Source organism: Anabrus simplex, chromosome 1 (assembly GCF_040414725.1).
Source record: "Anabrus simplex isolate iqAnaSimp1 chromosome 1, ASM4041472v1, whole genome shotgun sequence".
NCBI lineage: Eukaryota > Metazoa > Arthropoda > Insecta > Orthoptera > Tettigoniidae > Anabrus > Anabrus simplex.
In genome coordinates, this window is record NC_090265.1 from 734,525,436 (window position 1) to 734,546,252 (window position 20,817).

The 20,817-nt window shown below is 44.4% G+C and overlaps 1 protein-coding gene across 3 annotated transcripts in view; it reads right to left on the reverse strand.

The window, feature by feature from the left end:
• The window catches only part of LOC136872814 (probable 3',5'-cyclic phosphodiesterase pde-5), a 1,073,569-nt gene that overhangs the window by 869,306 nt on the left and 183,446 nt on the right, over positions 1 to 20,817 (reverse strand). The window lies entirely within an intron of this gene.

The following is a 20,817-nucleotide window of genomic DNA, read 5'->3' on the forward strand; positions in this document are numbered from 1 at the left end:
CACTCGTAGGGAATGGTTGAAACTATCTGGACTTAAGAGAGACATGATTCTGTAGCACTCTGTGGTGTTTGCAGCAAGGTAAACCTGTCTGCACATTTCAGTTCAGAACTTGTAACAGACAAGATCAGTTTCCAAGCGATAGCGTACATTATTCCTTTAGTACAGAGATACGAGACCTATGCTTCGTCGCCTGGGGTGGCTATATCGTACTAATCGCAGCCAGCATATTATTTTCCCGACGGATTCACAGTTCAAATCTAGCAACTAGCTTTTCCTTTTTATCTGTATACTCTTAAGGCATTCGTAGTTAAGGTTTAACTTCCTTAAGTCTCAAAAGCCACTTTCACCTTTATAAAGAAAACATGCACCAGAAAGGAATAATAGCATGCGACTTTCATGTGGCAAACGGTTACAACAAATGAAGCGCACTGCACTTACTGTCAGTATTATGACACAACTGCGCACGAAGAACGACTGGACTTGATACGTAGGGCACATGAAACAGCACATAGTATAATCTTTACAGCAAAGTGCAGGCAGGTTCCACCACATACGCTGCATCAAGCAAGAATTACTCACCTCTACCGTACACAGATATGCATTAACGAAGGAGGTGGTCATTTTAAACATTCTCTTCATTAATCGAATGGCCATGCACAGGCCCATTGCACCTCTGTCGGTAACAGATTATTTTACTGCAAACGACTCTTTCAAGAGCTACTTAGAAATGAACATAACAGAGTGCCTGCAACATAAGAACTGAACATGATTCAGATTTGTCTTCAAGAACGCGACTCAGACGAACATTTAACAACGAAATTAAAAAAATCGTCTTATACAGGACTCGAACCTCCGACTAACGAGCTTTCCTCCTCTAATATCAAGCACGCTCGGTTATCACGAGCTTTCGTTTGCCCTGCGTTATATCAACACTACTTCTAGTCGTTCAATCACCATATTCTCTGTACGTGAAGTTTCTGTGGTACAGAATTTTCCCGATTCTTTACAATCATACGGAATTTATTGTTAATGCTGATTACGTTGACACGAATAAACGAATTATAGAAAGCGAAGTAAGGCCAGATATCGCTGTGACTAGCCAAGGTCAATGTTTTTACTGTAGGTTAGGTTATAATCTGCAAGTTGCATAAAACTGAGTGAACAGGAGCAGCTGTACCACTCGGTATGTTACCACCTGAAATACATAGTTTAAAGTCACAGACAAAACCTACATAAAGACACGGATATGTTTAAGATTATCACTGTTGTTGTAGATAATTATCATTTGCCTTCAAAGAGTTTAAAATACACAAACGAAACAACTAATACGTAAACAGGATTGTTTCTCACTCTCAGATTATACTTGACAATGGTGTATTTTAACTACAAACACGCAAGCGTTATAAGGCTCACTTTGTGCCGGTTTTGGCCAGAGAACAACAATTGAGAGTGTTATTATCATTATCATTAATAATAATAATAATGTCCGCCTCTGTGGTGTAGTGGTTAGCGTGATTAGCTGCCACCCCCGGAGGCCCGGGTTCGATTCCCGGCTCTGCCACGAAATTTTAAAAGTGGTATGAGGGCTGGAACGGGGTCCACTCAGCCTCGGGAGGTCAACTGAGTAGAGGTGGGTTCGATTCCCACCTCAGCCATCCTGGAAGTGGTTTTCCGTGGTTTCCCACTTCTCCTCCAGGCGAATGCCGGGATGGTACCTAACATAAGGCCACAGCCGCTTCCTTCCCTCTTCCTTGCCTATCCCTTCCAATCTTCCCATCCCTCCACAAGGCCCCTGTTCAGCATAGCAGGTGAGGCCGCCTGGGTGAGGTACTGGTCATTCTCCCCAGTTGAAGCTCCAGGACACTGCCCTTGCGGCGGTAGAGGTGGGATCCCTCGCTGTGTCCGAGGGAAAAGCCGACCCTGGAGGGTAAACAGATGATGATGATGATGAATAATAATAATAATAATAATAATAATAATAATAGCGGTAATGTGAGAAACCCTGCCTAAAACCATCTCCAAGTATGCTGCTCTGCATTATTTGAAATGAAAGCGGGTGTTGGACTCTCACCACTGTTGTTCAACTGCGTACTGGAGAAAGTAATACAGGAAGGTCGTCAGATACCAGAACTTAGAAACTTCCTCAGATCTTTAAAGACTGGGACGAAGAAGAACAAAATAGAAATGAATCCTTAGATTTTTCGTATGATGTAGCAATAATTACAGAAAATTGTGAATGTGCGACAGGAAAACTGAATGTGCTGAAAGAGCAGAACAAAGAGGCTTGCAGTTATCATTTGAAAAGACGGAAGTAATATTAACATAAAGACAACAAAACCGAACTGAACACCAGATATGGAACAATAAACCGTGTGTATCTTGATGAGTGGATAGGCCTACAATTAAACAGAACATGGAGAGAAGGGAAGTACCTCATAAAACACCTGGAGCATCTATCACAAAAAGTGTTTTTCTCCGAATACCAAAATTCATCATGATAACACTGTCGTCAAGCCGGTAGCTCTCTTATGCCTTATCTTCCCTTACACATGTGCGCTCACTAAGTTCTAGTAAAATAAGTATTCTCCGCAATATACTTGGCACAAACTACAAAAACAGAATTTACATAAGAAAATGCAGATAACTCTAACATACAGAGGACTACGGGCACCATGCGCGAACGCAGGACTCGCTCGTATGGCCGCTTACGAAGGATGGTCGACTCTCGAAGGACAAAACGCTTTTTTTAACAATTTTGAACAAAAAACATGGAGAAATGCCTGGTACGTTAACGTCAAAAATGACCTCGAAGAAATGGTCCTACGTTATGAAACACAGAAACGAGACCTTATGAGAACAAACATCGTGACTTTTGGGACTTTCCGGGATGAGAAGTGGACAACTGGTCAAAAATGGTCGGATGAGGCCGTGCTTGACATAGCGAGCTGATGAACACCTGCTGGATTAATTGAGACTATGTCAGAGTGTATAATGAAACTTATCGTGGTCCCTAGTTGATCGATTACTAATTAATAACAATCAAATAAGAAGAAAAAGAAGAAGTGTTTTATGACCGTACTAACTGCTAGTTGGATTTCGGACGCTCCCGGCACTAAAAGACATGCGAAACATGCGAAACACTAATAACCAAATAACTGTCACTTAATAACTTGCAACCACAGTTAGAAAATGTAACACGTTCTTGTCACCTAATATCCAGATATCAGGAATTGCAACAGTATTATCAAGTACGTGACGGAGGTGCCCATCACCGTGACAAACAGAGAACGACCCGTGGAGAAGTAACCGGCGGCCGTCAGTTCCAGTTTGACGTGCAGCAGCTGACGTGACAACTTATCCAGGATTTCGTTGTTCGGATGGAGCAGTTGTAATCTATTGACAAGGACACTGGTTCGAGCTGATTCTTCTGTAGCACAGTGACTCGTCTCGACGATGAGCAGCAAGTGAGTGACCGTCAGAGCCAGCCGCAGTAACACGACAGCTAAGCTGTAGACGCTGAAATGTAAGATCCCACAGAACATCTGGAGCAAGTAGAACACGTGACCCACAATACTCACCACAATGTGGATTATAACCATCACGAGGACAATTCCAAAAGTGTGGTTAGCCAGTTCTCCCAGATAGCACAACTTCATGTGGGTGAGACAGAGTTCCTTCAAAATCCTTGGATACATTGAGCGGCATTCTACGGTGGCAAAACATCTCTCTGTACCGGGTGTGTGGTTCAAGCGTGAGGAATCCAGTAACAGATATGTATCAGAGGACGATCTGTTTGTACTGCTTAAATGATTTTCGGTGAAAAAGTCAGTTATCTCGGCGTTGAACAAAGCAAATCGGTGCTTAATAACAAGCACAACGCTGGCATACTGAAGCACAACAAGGCCCAAAACAAAATATGAGAGGTAAAAAATTATGAAATTATACTCGGGGGTCACCACAAGGTGGCAGATAGTCATTAGAATACTAGCGAGCAAGAAAATGCCTATAGCAATTAATGACAGGTTAAAGAGTCTCTTATGGAGAGGATCATTACGACACTTCAATACTGAATCAATTTCTGATAAAATTACAAAAATTTCCTGAATTAACTTGACACCTTTCGTGGCGTTGAAGATGATCCCGAAGCTCATTATGAGACACATAGACATTATGAAGCAGTATCTTGGCACAGATAAAGTTGTGGTGGTCATGTGTGTCAGGATTGTGTTCGCTAGGTGCATCATCCCCCACGTAACAAACAGAACTACCATCCCTGAGTAGAAGGTGGCACATCGTGAACGAGTGATCTTAATGACGCCTTCTTCCATCGAAAAAGTGAAAGGTGTAATGCTGAAGATCTTGGATACGTAGAAGATGGGCTTCAGTGCTGAATGGAGATCCATGGTCGATGTGAACTAGCTATATGACTGGTCCGTGTGGATTATGGACACTAAAGGTTATTCTCGAAATAACGTCCATTCAAACACCATCAGAGACAATATCTTTCTAGCTTAAAGTAACGTTGTTCATACAGCAGTTTTCTCTGACACAATTATGATCAATATCCTAAAAGGAATTAGCGTTTTATCGGGGGTGGAGGGTGGGGCAGTGTTATTACGTTACAATCGTACGATGGCAGGAGATGGCTGCTAGTGATTGGAATGCTGACGAGAAGGACAATTCCTATATCAATTAATGACAGAAAAAAGAGCCTCTAATGGACTACATTACATATTTAAGACACGTCAATACTGAATCAATTTCTATTATCTTTATTTCAACGTTAAAAAAATCACTTAGTGTTCTTTGCTATATTATTTTTCTCCTTGAGCTCCTCGTCCGTCCCAAATATATACGGAATATATGTTGTCCTGCGGCTTCAACTAATGATAAGAACAATCGGCCAATAATAATAATAATAATAATAATAATAATAATAATAATAATAATAATAATAATAATAATAATAATAATAATAATAATAATAATAATCAGACCCGTGCTTCTCCGCAGCAGTCGTTATAAATAGGACAGATAACTCGTCTTGATTTGCCTTTCGTAGTCATATTGTTTCTCCTGTCATTTGAAATAGTTTTACGAACATTTAATTAATACCGATACATAACAATTGATTCATTCGTAATGTAGTTCATAATACTACTTTCCATACAGTATTCTCTGTGCTTCCACCATTCGGGAGTATCTGGATCTGAACATTTGCAAACGATTTTGCCCGAGATAGTGCAACATGCAATTGGCCGTGACTGAATTTCGTTCGTGTAAGTAGACACCCACTTTTTCATGAAATTGTCCCTGCGCTTTGTTAATGGTCATACAGAAGACTTCTTGTCTATACGAACGTCGGCTGTTTTCTGTTGCCAGCATGTAAGTCATTTGAACGTTTCGCAATCCGTTGAGTATATTTAATAACTGGAGAATTTCCGAAAACCAAGGAGTATCTAGGGGACATGGTATTTTGGCTTGACAGGCAGTAATCAAACCTGACTGCATGCAACCACATTACTAAGGATGAAAACCACACATATCAGAATTGATGAGAGTGTTCATCACTTAGCAACCAGCTAACTACAGAATGTATTGCGGCCTATGGTAAGCTTTCGCCTGCAATTATTGGAATGGTCGTTTAGTGACTTGATTTTATTTCATCTTGAAAATAAATATATATTGGTTCATGATTGTGGGTTACTGTAGTCACGTCCTAGTTCGTGAACCATGGGCAACGGCTGAGTGGCCTAGTAAGTGGTCCTGAGAGTCGGGATACCAGTTGCTATGGAATGGGAGTGGGCATCTCGGACATATTCTGAGTCATGGCCCTCCTTGTGCTCAGGCGGCTAGGACTATACAATCCACCGGTGGTCCATAACCCGTTAGAGGAGAGATCCTCACTTGGACTATGTGCAAGTAGGGTAGCATCCTGCTTCATGAATCGACCGAGCTCAGAACATTTCAAGCAAGCCTCGGACCTATGGGAGTAACAGAGTCCCACTCCCATTTGACAGGCGAGGGACTCCTTGGAAACAACTTGGCGAACGAAATGGAACTCGATGGGGAGCTATCAATATTAATGGGGCTTATGGAAGAAAGAAAGTAGAACTGGCTGAGTCAGCAAAGAGGATGCATCTGGATGTGCTAGGAGTAAGTGATATTCGGGTAAGGGGAGATAACGAGGAAGAGATAAGAGATTATAAAGTATACCTGACGGGTGTTAGAAAGGGAAGGGCAGAGTCTGGGGGAGGGCTCTTTATCAGGAATACCATTGCACGGAACATAGTTTCTGTTAGGCACGTAAATGAGCGAATGATGTGGGTAGATTTGTCAGTTGAAGGAATTAGGACTAGAATTGTGTCTGTGTATTCACCATGTGAGGGTGCAGATGAGGATGAAGTTGACAAGTTTTATGAAGCATTGAGTGACATCGTTGTCAGGGTCAACAACAAGGATAGAATAGTGCTAATGGGCGATTTCAATGCGAGAGTTGGGAATAGAACTGAAGGATACGAAAGGGTGATTGGTAAATGTGGGGAAGATATGGAAGCTAATGGGAATGGGAAGCGTTTGCTGGACTTCTGTGCTAGTATGGGTTTAGCTGTTACGAATACATTCTTCAAGCATAAGGCTATTCACCGCTACACGTGGGAGGCTAGGGGTACCAGATCCATAATAGTCTATATCTTAACAGACTTCGAATTCAGGAAATCTGTTAGGAATGTAAGAGTTTTCCGGGTTTTTTTCGATGATACAGACCACTATCTGATCTGTAGTGAACTAAGTATCTCTAGGCCTAGGGTAGAGAAAGTGAAATCTGTCTGCAAACGAATAAGGGTAGAAAATCTCCAGGACGAGGAAATTAGACGGAAGTACATGGATATGATTAGTGAGAAGTTTCGCACAGTAGACAGTAAGCAGGTTCAGGATATAGAAAGTGAATGGGTGGCATACAGGGATGCTGTAGTAGAAACAGCAAGGGAATTCCTAGGAACAACCGTGTGTAAAGATGGGAAAAGGCGAACATCTTGGTGGAATGATGAAGTGAGAGCAGCTTGTAAACCTAAAAAGAAGGCTTATCAGAAATGACTCCAAACAAGGGCCGAAGCAGACAGGGAGTTGTATGTAGATGAAAGAAACAGAGCGAAACAAATAGTTGTTGAATCCAAAAAGAAATCATGGGAAGATTTTGGTAATAACCTGGACAGTAATAAAGAATCTTAGGAAGGGAGGGGAAAAGGAAATGAACAGTGTTTTGAGTAATTCAGGTGAACTCATAATAGATCCCAGGGAATCACTGGAGAGGTGGGAGGAATATTTTGAACATATTCTCAATGTAAAAGGAAATCATCCTGGTGGTGTTGCAAACAGCCAAGCTGATGTGGAGGAGGAAAATGATGTTGGTGAAATTATGCTTGAGGAAGTGGAAAGGATGGAAAAAAAAACTCCAGGCAGCAGGAATAGATGAAATTAGACCTGAAATGGTGAAGTATAGTGGGAAGGCAGGGATGAAATGGCTTCATAGAGTAGTAAAATTAACGTGGAGTGTTGGTAAGGTACCTTCAGATTGGGCAAAAGCTGTAATTGCCCCTGTCTATAAGCAAGGGAACAGGAAGGATTGCAACAACTATCGAGGTATCTCACTGATTAGTATACCAGGCAAAGTATTCACTGGCATCTTGGAAGGGAGGGTGCGATCAGTTGTTGAAAGGAAGTTGGATGATCAACCACTGTGGTTTCAGACCCCAGAGAGGCTGTCAGGATCAGATTTTCAGTATGCGCCAGGTAATTGAAAAATGCTACGAGAGGAATAGGCAGTTGTGTTTATGTTTCGTAGATCTAGAGAAAGCATATGACAGGGTACCGAGGGAAAAGATGTTCGCCATACTGGAGGACTATGGAATAAAAGGCAGATTATTAAAAGCAATCAAAGGCATTTATGTTGACAATTGGGCTTCAGTGAGAATTGATGGTAGAATGAGTTCGTGGTTCAGGGTACTTACAGGAGTTAGACAAGGCTGTAATCTTTCACCTTTGCTGTTTGTAGTTTACATGGATCATCTGCTGAAAGGTATAAAATGACAGGGAGGGATTCAATTAGGTGGAAATGTAGTAAGCAATCTGGCCTATGCTGACGACTTGGTCTTAATGGCAGATTGTGTCGAAAGCCTACAGTCTAATATCGGGGAACTTGAAAATAGGTGCAATGAGTATGGTATGAAAATTAGCCTCTCGAAGACTAACTTGATGTCAGTAGGTAAGAAATTGAACAGAGTGAATGTCAGATTGGTGATACAAAGCTAGAACAGGTTGATAATTTCAAGTATTTAGGTTGTGTGTTCTCCCAGGATGGTAATATAGTAAGTGAGATTGAATCAAGGTGTAGTAAAGCTAATGCAGTGAGCTCGCAGTTGCGATCAGCAGTATTCTGTAAGAAGGAAGTCAGCTCCCAGACGAAACTATCTTTACATCGGTCTGTTTTCAGACCAACTTTGCTTTACGGGAGTGAAAGCAGGGTGGACTCAGGATATCTTATTCATAAGTTAGAAGTAACAGACATGAAAGTAGCAAGAATGATTGCTGGTACAAACAGGTGGGAACAATGACAGGAGGGTACTCGGAATGAGGAGATAAAGGCTAATTTAGGAATGAACTCGATGGATGAATCTGTACGCATAAACCGGCTTCGGTGGTGGGGTCATGTGTGGCGAATGGAGGAGGATAGGTTACCTAGGAGAATAATGGACTCTGTTATGGAGGGTAAGAGAAGTAGAGGTAGACCAAGACGACGATGGTTAGACTCGGTTGCTAACGATGTAATAAGAGGTAGAGAACTAAATGAGGCCACAACACTAGTTGCAAATCGAGGATTGTGGCGACGTTTAGTAAATTCACAGAGGCTTGCAGACTGAACGCTGAAAGGCATAACAGTCTATAATGATAATGTATGTGTATGTATGTAATAAATATATCTCCGTTGACTTTTCAAGAAATGCAAGATTTTTCCTGTCCTATTGAGACGATTTTGCAGATTTTGGTACAACTACCTCTCGTTTAAGAGCTTAAGTTTTGTAAAACATCCAGATTAGTGTTTTATATACATAGATTGAGACTGTAGTAATAGTTATTTCATTTAATCATTTGTTACACTTAAACATGGAATGAGACTAGACATATAACAGACTAGCATTTGTACCCGTTCTTCGCACGGGAATTTGCAGTGGATTACATGTTTCTTTCAGGATTTTATTTAAAGTTACATGGCTCTATTCACACGTTTGGTGTGTCGTATCCTTAGTCTGGAGACTGGGACTTTTTCATGTCTGGTGAGGTTTTGGAGAGTAGTACATATTCTGGAAGATATCATTTTAATTTTTTGGAGGTTGCTAGTGGGAGTTTTAAGCCAGTTCATTTTCCATTGCTCGTATATTTGATTTTTTAAAAGTAACTAGTAAGTAGGAATAGGCCTATTTGATACTCCTTTCATTACGTCAGAGTTTTGTTTGTGCTTCCAAACCGACCTCCAAATAAAACCTTCCTCACAATGAATTCCGCTGAGTAATATCTACAGTGCCGCCTCTGTGGTATAGTGGTTAGCGTGATTAGTTGCCACCTCCGGAGGTGCGGATTCGATTCTCGGCTCTGCCACGAAATTTGAAACGCGGCACGAGGGCCGCAAAGGGGTCCACACATCCTCGGAAAGTCAACTGAGTAGAGGAGGGTTCGATTCCCACCTCAGCCATCCTCGAAGTGGTTTTCCACGCTATCCCACTTCTCCTCCATGCAAATGCCGGGATGGTACGTAACTTAAGGTACGGCCACTTCCTTCCCTCGTCATTCCTCCCACAAGGCCCTTGTTCCGCATAGCAGGTGAGGCTGGTTGGGTGAGGTACTGGCTCTCCTACCCAGTTTTATCCCCAACCAAAGTTTCACTCAGATCAGATCTAACACATCCCACTCTGGTGAGTCTAGTGTCAGACCTAAGACGAAACGCTGATTAATAGAGCAAACGCCGGAAAAGCCTTATATATGATCTGTTTTTTGACATGCTCTATTGGTGGAAAAATATCTAATTTCCTTTTTGGGAACTTAGAATTTCCATTCGGAATTGCTAGGCGAGCAATAATTCCATTGTGGAGTTTAATCTCCCGTATGCAGTTATCAGACTGTGCTTCTGATAAGTTCACCTGCAGCATCTCAAAGCGTGGACTGCTAAACTTTACACATTACATTTTTTTTTTTTTTCGCTAGCCGGGTGACGCTCACAACTCTAATTTGCACCTAGCCGGCCGCAAGAATGCATATAGGCCTGACGCCAAGGAGGCAGTCGGCCTCCCTTATACCAGTATGTACACCTGCCTAGTCCATGACATCCATCCTTCAATTTCTAATCTCGAAATTGAAACAGAGTTACGCAAATACGGCGTTAACAGTGCTAGCAGGCTCCTCACAGGCGCGGAACCATCCAAAGTGGTACTTCTTCACATCTCCGTGCCTCACAACTACCAGTACATTCTAAATAACGGTGTAACGCTCCGTGGAAACCACCATAGGACTGAACGCACTCCGCAGCATATACTTGCTCAACTAATGGACCCTTCACCAGGTCAGCATGTGACAGCGCCTCTGCAGGAACCGCCGCAGCATCAGATGCCGCCCTCTCGCCCCTTCACCCAATCATCTACAACTATCACCACTACTACCACCACCACAACCCCCACCACCACTACCACCACCTCCACTACACAAATCTCCTCTCCCGCTCCCATCACCGCCACGGACACGACCCATCCACACTTACTCATGACTTCCTGCCTCCCCGTACCCCACACCCCTCAACAACCTGCCCCACAGCAAGAAACCCTACAGCCACCTGGAGAGAAAACTACTACTACTGACACAGCAAGACCACCATCACCCTCATCAATACCGGACAACACCACCATCCATAGCTACGTTATACGCGGAGTGGACCCCAGCATGAATCCAGAAGACATCGCCGAAGACTTACGGAGGACAGGAATTCCTGTTCAACGTGCCTTCAGGATCCGGAACGCAGATGGCCCCACCTTCTTAGTGCGTCTCCACCTTCCGAGCTACGAAGAAGTTCAGCACTTAGTTGACCACGGACTACACCTGCACGGCCGCCACCACCGAGTGGAACACACTCGTTCCCCTCTTCGAAATATAACCCGCCCCACCACATCCCGACGTCGTCCCCGGCTCGCACCACCACCACCACCAACTAGTCCACCTCCTCGCTACCACTTACCTCCCCCTCGCTACCCACCAACCACACCACCTAACTCCGAACTTCTCCATCTACTCCTTACCTCACTCATGAACTTCTCCTCACTATTCATATCCTAGCACTCCACATTACTCCGCACACCTTTCCCCGACTTTAAACATCTTATATTTTATAGCATCATTGTAATCACATCTGTAAACCTAAATTCATTTACACCCTACTCCTAGCGCACATTCCCTACAATTCCCATCTACATAACCGAGATAAGTCGTAATCCCTCCTCCCCAAAATTCTGCACACCGTTCTTTCCATCTCCTTCATTCAACACTCCTCACAATTCCCATCACATCTCTGGCCTGGGAGACAGCGTTACTGTCTTTGAGCGGGGAATGATACACACGTCGACTGCAGTGGCAGTTTATACCACTGCATAAGTCTTCACGTCCGTCGACATCCGCACACCAAACTCTAGCACGGCAATTTATAGTCGCTTAAAAAGTGTATAGACAGGTGGACTGAGTGGTGCTCGAATTGAGGTTTCACTTCAGGACAGGTATTCCTACTTCAGGGAGACTTATTTTCTGCTCCAAGCTCACCGAGAGGACAGTCTACGTCTCTGCCTTCTCCACCAAATATTGCAGAGCAGCGAATTGGATCGTCATGTATCATAACGCCATCACCACCACCAACGGGACCTGTACCACCACTACATCGACGACTTCTGTTGCATCAGCCGCCCTCGACTCCGCCACCGTAGCCTACCATGCTGCCATCATGTCCTCCTTCGCTGATCCCAACTACCAGGCGAGATTTCTACCTCAAGTTCCATCTCCAACGTGGGACACCAGCAGCCCTCAGTATAAAAGGTCCGCCCCAACCACCCCTCCAAAAGATGCACAACCCACCCGACGCTTGGCGGTCAACATGACAGATACTCGTCAGGAAACTTCATCTGAACCTCCTCTTCCTCCCACCAGCGACTCATTTCCAGTCTCAGGAGCCCGCCATCCTCTTAACAATTCACGCTCTCTTGAGACCTCACCTACTGGTACCCACGTCTATCTCCTTGAAAATCCAACTCAGCAATTTCTATCCCCACGCAACATCCTTTTCACCCTCCTTAAGTTTAATATGCGCCGTGAAGAGATTGCAGACATACGGCCAACCACCAACGGTATCATCATCAAACTGAATGGAGACCTCGCTGCCCAAAAACGCACTCGGTCCATTGGAGCAGGTCAACTTGGTTCCACCACTCCCTTGAAGCTTCTGTCACAACCAGCGCTCAAGTCACCACCTCCGCCACCCAGCCATAGCCTCTTCAGCTGTGTGGTTCGTGGTATAGATCCAACTATCACCGAAGAGGAAATCGTCACCGAATTGAACACCGAAGGTATTCCAGCTCGTAAAGCCTACCGAATCCGGAATGCAACAGGTCCAACGTACATGGTGAGAATTCTACTGCCTACCACCGCAGATCTCGACAGGGTGCTGGCTACGGGTGTGTCCATCTACCGACGCCACTACAAAGTTGAATCCTCACGTGCGCCACCACTGCAATCAACTCGCTGCGAAAGATGTCTTATTTACAACTCACACACGACCAACAAGTGTCGAGCTCCGCGCCCTAAGTGCGGGCATTGTTCACAAGCACATCCAACGTACAAGTGCCCTAACACTGCGCAACATCCTGACTGCAACTCCTGTGGAGAAGCACATCCGACTTACGCCCGCAGATTTAAAGCTCGTCCCGCCCCTCCTCCTGATAACCCCAAACTCGTCGCACCTATCCGCACAGTCGATTCACCTACCAGTCCCAGTCGCTCTCTTTTCCCATCTCCTACCGTCGAGGATTTAATTCGATTCGTCACCATAGCCCTCTACAATATTCACCCGTACCACCGTCCTCTCGTCCTAACACACATACAAGCTGCCGCAAACCAAACCCTCACTGTCCACTTTCAAACTGCATATTCCGGCCTAAATACGCACTTCCATTTCACCCCATTGGAAACTCTTGCCTGAACCCTGCCCGTCCTTCCGCCCCCACCTCTAACTCTTCTTTTCAGTGAACACTGCAGCATCCAATCAGCAACAGAACAATGGTGGGGGAAGAAAGCTCTAGCATCGCATCAGCGACAAACTTACTTACATCGCTCTTCCAGTTCCAGAAGGATCATCGGTCGATCTCAGCTCTTATAATGACTCATCTCTCTTTTGTAATTAAAAAAATATATTGCATTCTATGTACACAATCAATCCCTATCAAAGCTATTGTTACTGCAAGAAATAAAATAAAGTCTAAAATCTTTCACCCAAGAGGCAACCACCCCCCCAATCATCTCCTTCATTTTTCTTACTTCCTTTACCCACCTTCCTTTTCCCTTATATTTAATCCTTGCACACATCCCAGACAATTAAATACCATCCGTCATATATTAAAACCGTCCGCATGCACCTCAATATTCCACAATTCTACTTCCAATCTATCTAACTTTTCCTCTTCGAACACATACCCTATCATTTCTCACTTCGTTTACCCACCTTCCCTTTTCCACACATCTCCTTGACCCGCCCGCACCTCTTGGCCAGAGCGAGGGCGTAACCCTCTAGGTGGCCCGCCCCACCCCTTCAGGGTGGGGAATGAAAACGAGAATAGTAGTAGTTCACCTGCATACACCCCAGCGTCAGTGGGTAGGGTCTAACACATCCCACTCTGATGAGTCTAGTGTCAGACCAAAGACGAAACGCTGGTGAATAGAGCAAACGCCTGAAAAGCCTTATATCTGATTTGTTTTTTGACATGCTCTATTGGTGGAAAAATGTCTAATTCCCTCCTTGGGAACTTAGAATTTCCATTCGGAATTGCTAGACGGGCAATAATTCCATTGTGGAGTTTAATCTCCCGTATGCAGTTATCAGACTGTGCCTCTTATATACGGCTTCTGATAAGTTCACCTGCATCTTACTTACGTACTCGTGATCCTGTGACTTTTCTTACGTCACGCTCGGTCTTACATCAAAGCACTTAAGAGGCGACAATGGATGACTGCTTGTAATAACCTCAAAGATGTACATGAACCACATAAATTCTGGACAACGTTTCGACGCTTGACTAAAACGAATCAATCTCTCCTGACTTATCCTCTTCATTTTGGCCCTTCCCCACCTATTACTGACAAAATAATATAAAGCCGACGTTTTTGCCTATCACTATTCACGTCTTTTTTCCCCTCCTTCCCTCCCCCACTATTGCCATCCTGATGAGCCGCTTATATCCCAACACGCTAACCCTGATCAACCACATTTGCAAACATCTTTCTTACATTTTCGTGATATTGATTATTCCCATCCGCTCAATTCCCCTATTACCCCTACTGAAATCCTGACTTTTTACGCTCTAAACGTAACACCGCTCCTGGACAAGATCACCTTACCTATCGCCATATCCGCGGGGCCCCTCTACTCCTCATTCATATTTTTTGCTCTATATATACTGTAATACCATGCTCTGTACCGGTTTTTATTCCCCACATTGCGGCCATGCTATTATTCTTCTTTTTCTCAAACCACATAAACCTCCCTCCGATATCCACTCCTATCGCCCCATTTCTCTTCTCACTGTTCTCTCTAAAATTTTTGAAGGCATCCTTAGTAACCGCCTGTCCCGTAATTTACATTCTCTTAACTTATTACCTTCTTCCCAAGTCGGTTTCCGTTGCCACTTCTCTACTCAAGATCACCTATTTCATATTACTGCCTCTCTGTCCACCTATTTAAAGTCCCATAAACCCACTGCCCTAATTTGCCTTGACGTAGATAAAGCTTTTGATTCTGTCTGACATGCCGGCCTCTTATTTAAACTTAGTCATCTGCCTATTCCTACCACTTTCATTCGTTTCTTTTCCAACTATCTCCATTCTCGCACAGCCACTGTTAAAATTCATGGTTCGCTTTCCTATACTTTTCCTATCACCTCCGGCCTTTCTCAAGGTTCACCCCACTCTCCGCTTCTTTATGTTCTCTTCACATATGATACTCCCCATCCTCAGTCTCCCCTCCTGAGCTTGCAACCGGGAGATAGTAGGTTCGAATCCCACTATCGGCAGCCCTGAAAATAGTTTTCCGTGGTTTCCCATTTTCACACCAGACAAATGCTGGGGCTGTACCTTAATTAAGGCCACGGCCGCTTCCTTCCAACTCCTAGGCCTTTCCTATCCCATCGTCGCCATAAGACCTATCTGTGTCGGCGCGATGTAAAGCCCCTAGCAAAAAAAAGTCTCCCCTCCGTCTCTATCTATATGCTGACGACCTGGCTATCCTTGCGTTCAGTCCTACTTACACTTCGCTTACTCGCCGCACACAACAATACCTTAACACCCTTGAATCCTGGTTGAATAAATGGCACCTTTCTGTAAATCCTACCAAGACTCAGTTCATCGTCTTCCGTGCTAAATCCCGCATTTGTCCCTTACGCCATAAAATCCAACTAACAATGTATAACATCCCTTTCCTCGAAACTCAAATACTAACCTACCTCGGCATTCAAATTCAAAATAATTTACGTTGGGACAACCACTTCACGACCCTTTATAAAAAAGTCTTACAGCGTTTCAGTGCCCTTCGATCCCTTACCAGTTCTACATGGGGTCTTTCCCCCCCTCAGATACTCCACATTTATAAATCCTCTATTCGACCTCTCATCACCTATGCCTCCTTGACTTGGATGAGAGGCCCACCCAACTGAGTACTTACGTCTGCCTCGACTAGACAGACATGCCATCCGTATAGCCTATCGCCTCCCTTATGACACTCCCTCCGCCCACTTCCGTCCCTTTTACTCTTTTCCTGGCATCTTTACACATCTTCATACTCTTCGCCTCCAATACCTCACTCGCGCTATTTCCCATCATAATCCCATTGTCAGTGAAGCTCTTACTTTATCCCCCCTAGCTAATGCCATCCTTACCGACACCCGAACACCTCAATATTCTCATCTCTTTCCACCGCCCATTAGCTTCCACTTCCTTCCTGTCTTACAGCCCCTCACTAATAATAATAATAATAATAATCATACTACTCATGTTTCGTTTTCAAGATGCTCCTGGTTGCGGTATTGCTCCTCTTGTCTACCACCGACGATCCGGCGCCACAAGCGCCCTCAATTGGTGTTTTACCGAGTGCAATAAAGTGTAATTCACGCGCGTTTCTTTCTCTAAGTGTTTGTTTCTATTCGTTACGTCGCTATGGTTTCTTTTCGTGTAATCGTATTCCCTTTATCGTATATCGCTAAATATTACATGTTCTCATGTATTCAGTGAGTTTTTCTTTGATGTTCTTAACCGCACTCGCTACTGAAGTATTCTGTAAGACAATTGAACACTCTCTTCCAATTTTACTCATATTTTTATCGTTGTCTCTCGTTTATTTTCTCTTTTTATTTTGTATTTGACTCTGGTGTTAACATAGCAGCGCAAGAAGAGCTGCAGGACAATTTCTGTTGTTAATCTTTTTTCATTATAGTTGCGCAGTGTAAGAAATGCTGCAGGACTATCACAATTTTCTGTCTCAATTTTAATGGATCCCCCTGCGCTGGCACATTCTACATTTTATTTTACGTATGTGCATAACATACTTGCCATTTCTTGTTAATCTCACTCTCCCTTTTTGATTCGCAAGGCCTAAGAGCCGCTAGTTCGGCTGATGGCCCGCCCGCCGCGCTCGCGGTGGGAATGAAATAACTTACGTTTGTTTGTTTGTTTGTTTGTTTGTTTGTTTGTTTGTTTGTTTGTTTGTTTGTTGTTCACCTGCATACACCCCAGCGTCAGTGGGTAGGGTCTGACACATCCCACTCTGATGAGTCTAGTGTCAGACCTAAGACGAAACGCTGGTTAAAAGAGCAAACGCCTGAAAAGCCTTATATCTGATCTGTTTTTTAACATGCTCTGTGAGCTTGCATCCGGGAGGTAGTAGGTTCGAATCCCACTATCGGCAGCCCTGAAAATGGTTTTCCGTGGTTTCCCATTTTCACACCAGGCAAATGCTGGGGCTGTACCTTAATTAAGGCCACGGCCGCTTCCTTCCAACTCCTAGGCCTTTCCTATCCCATCGTCGCCATAAGACCTATCTGTGTCGGTGCGACGTAAAGCCCTTAGCAAAAAAAATAACATGCTCTGTTGGTGGAAAAATGTCTAATTCCCTCCTTGGGAACTTAGAATTTCCATTCAAAGTCTCACTCTCCAAGACACTGCCCTTGAGGCGGTAGAGGTGGCATCCGTCGCTGAATCCGGGGGGAAAACCAACTCTGGAGGGTAAACGGGTTAAGAAAGAGTAAGAACGGACAGAGCCGGGCCTCCGGGGGTGGTAGCTAATCAAACTAACCACTACACCACAGAGGCGGACTTTATTATTATTATTACAGATACGAACCACGTCATTTCAACTGCCCAGTATCGCGCATTGGTCTTCGGTCGGTTTGCTTTCTCTCTTCAGTTTTCTTCTCGGCTGTTTCCTGGAAATCACGCTGTTTCTTTTGAAGATGATCAGGTTCCATGATGTCATCGCGGGTGATCCCCACTTTCCCGCGTCAGTCAACCAGGCTACTTTGTCTTCATAACCAGAAAGTAGGCAAATATTAGGGTTCGCATAATGGCTGGGTTAAAACTCTACTGAAAAACGTGGGGACATTTCAGAAATTCAAAAACGGAACTGTCTCGCGATAAATGGTACGGATGGAAAACCTAGCGAAGATGAGAAAGTTTCAAGTCTGCCTGCTTTCATTCGTGTCGGGTAACCATAGAAGGCGATCCTCCTTCCTAGAATGGTGTCCATTATTCTTTGCACGTGTGAGTGGAAGTCCTAATATTAGTAGCAGCAGTGCTGGGATCAGTGGCTCAGACGATCGAGGCGCTGGCCTTTGACTCCAATTGGGCAGGTTCGATCCTAACTCAGTCCAGTGGTACTTGAAGGTGCTCAAATACGTCAGCCTCGTCTCGATAGATTTACTGTTACGTAAAAGAACTCCTGCGGGGCAAAATTCCGGTACCTCGGCGTCTCCAAAAACCGTAAAACTAGTTAGTGGGACGTAAAAAGTATTATTGTTATTATTATTATTATCAGAGGTAGTAGTAGTAGTAGTGGAATTGTTAGGTTCGGTTCCCGGCAGGGTCAGCGATATTTACCTGATTCTGAGGGCTGGTTCGAGGTTCACTCAGCCTACGTGATTACAACTGAGGAGCTATCTGACATTGAAATAGTGGCCCGGTTTAAAAAGACAAAAATATCGGAGAATTCGTCGTGCCAACCGTACGACACCTCATTACCTCCAGGCTTTGGCAGGCCAAGGTTCTGCAGGACTCTTGCGCCATTGAGTTTGGTGTGAGTTATTTATCCACAGTCACGAAATTGGCGAATTTCAAATACCAAAATGTACCGGACTGTGCCCACTCAGCCTTGCTCAGTCTCAGTGACGTACCGGTAGCGTCAGTGCACATCAAGCAGTGAGATCACTGCCCGCTGACAACCTTGACCTGCTAAGAGGTTCCCTGCGTGTGAATGTACAGTATAAGAACATCTGTATACCGCGCCGCGTGCGCGTGCCAGCCCCACCTTCCCCTACCCTCGGTGTCATGGCCATCTGAGAATCAAACTGATCAACAATAAACAAATTTCCTCTCACAGTGGTGGTGTCAATGTTGTACCTGAACATCCACTAACTCAAGATTTTAGCGACCATGGGGTAGGACTGGCAGAGAAGCGAGCAGGCCCTAGCATTTGCCCAGCGTATAAATGGGAAATCACTTTCAGAGCGGGGATCGAAGCGAATACAAGCTACTCGGGTCGATCGATCCTGTTTTAAATCATGTCTGCCCACGGTTTCGTCTTTGAAACTTTGTAATTACCGTCCTGAAATATTTTCTATAGCCTACTTGTTCTTTCTATTTGCTTTACGTCGCACCCGCACAGATAGGCCTTATGGCGACGATGAAATAGTAAAGGGCTAGGAGTGGGAAGGCATTCATTAAGATATAGCCCAGCATTTGCATGCCGTGAAAGAGGGAAACCACCTTCAGTGCTGTTGACATCTCCCGAGTGCAAACTGACAGCTACGCGACCTAAACTGCTCGGCCACTCGCTTGGTTATACCCGTATGCCTCTCCTTCTTAAGTTCATCCTCCAAATATAAGATTATATTTGGTTTAGAGATAAATTTGTCAACGTATTCAACAGAATGAAAGGCACCGCATGACATTCCATCAGCGTCTTAAAAAATTGAGAAGAATATACTTTAATTTGTATTGTTAACAGTAATAATCATCCTGTTCCAATCATTGGAGAAAGAGGTCCGACCTCTCAAAGAATGAAGCAGTCCGTAAAAGAGGGAATGGCCGTGATGAAAGGGAGAAGATGAAGAACACCCCAGGCTTCGCAAGCCTGAACAAGAGCCTGTCACAAGTAATTTACATCAGATTCAAAAGAATATCGTTCATGGCAAATTATAGCTGCATTTCGTCTTCTTGTAGCTTTAGTGATTTAGCTGTTTTAATTGCAGACATTATCCGGAAAACTTTGCTTTCAAAACCTTTCAAATAAAAACGCGCCATTCGGTGACAAACATACTTAACAGGTTCCTAAATTACAGACTTTCATCGCTGTTTATTAAAAATGTGTTGTCAGTTCTATATGGAACACATTGCTCATCAGTGTAAACTAGCCGGGCTGAGTGGCTCAGACGGTTGAGGCGCTGGCCTTCTGACCCCAACTTTGCAGGTTCGATCCTGGCTCAGTCCGGTGCTCAAATACGTCAGCCTCGTGTCGATATATATACTGGCACGTAAAACAACTCCTGAGGGACAACATTACGGTATCTCGGCGCCTCCAAAAACCGTCAAAAGTAGTTAGTGGGACGAAAAAACAACAACAACAATATTATTATTATTATTATTATTATTTTCGCATCTGTGGAGTAGTGGTTAGCATGATTAGCTGCTACCCCCAGGGGGCGCGGGTTCGATTCCCGGCTCTGCCACGAAATTTGAAAAGTGGTACGAGGGCTGGAACGGGGTCCACTCAGCCTCGGGAGGTCAACTGAGTAGAGGTGGGTTCGATTCCCACCTCAGCCATCCTGGAAGTGGTTTTCCGTGGTTTCCCACTTCGCCTCCAGGGAAATGCCGGTATGGTACCTAACTTAAGGCCACGGCCGCTTCCTTCCCTCTTCCTTGTCTATCCCTTCCCATCCCTCCTCAAGGCCCCTGTTCAACACAGCAGGTGAGGCCGCCTGGGTGAGGTACTGGTCGTCCTCCCCAGTTGTATCACCGACCCAGAGTCTGAAGCTCCAGGACACTGCCCTTGAGGTGATAGAGGTGGGATCCCTCGCTGCGTCCGAGGGAAAAGCCAACCCTGGAGGGTAAGCAGATTAAGAAAGAAAGAAAGAAATAAAATCAACATGGCCGACGCATCGGTTGAATGTAAACAAGCCTGTGATACATAAACATAACCTTCTGATTATCGTATTGAATTGCTAAGTTTTCAATAATAAAGAAGAGAATGCCTTACTTTGG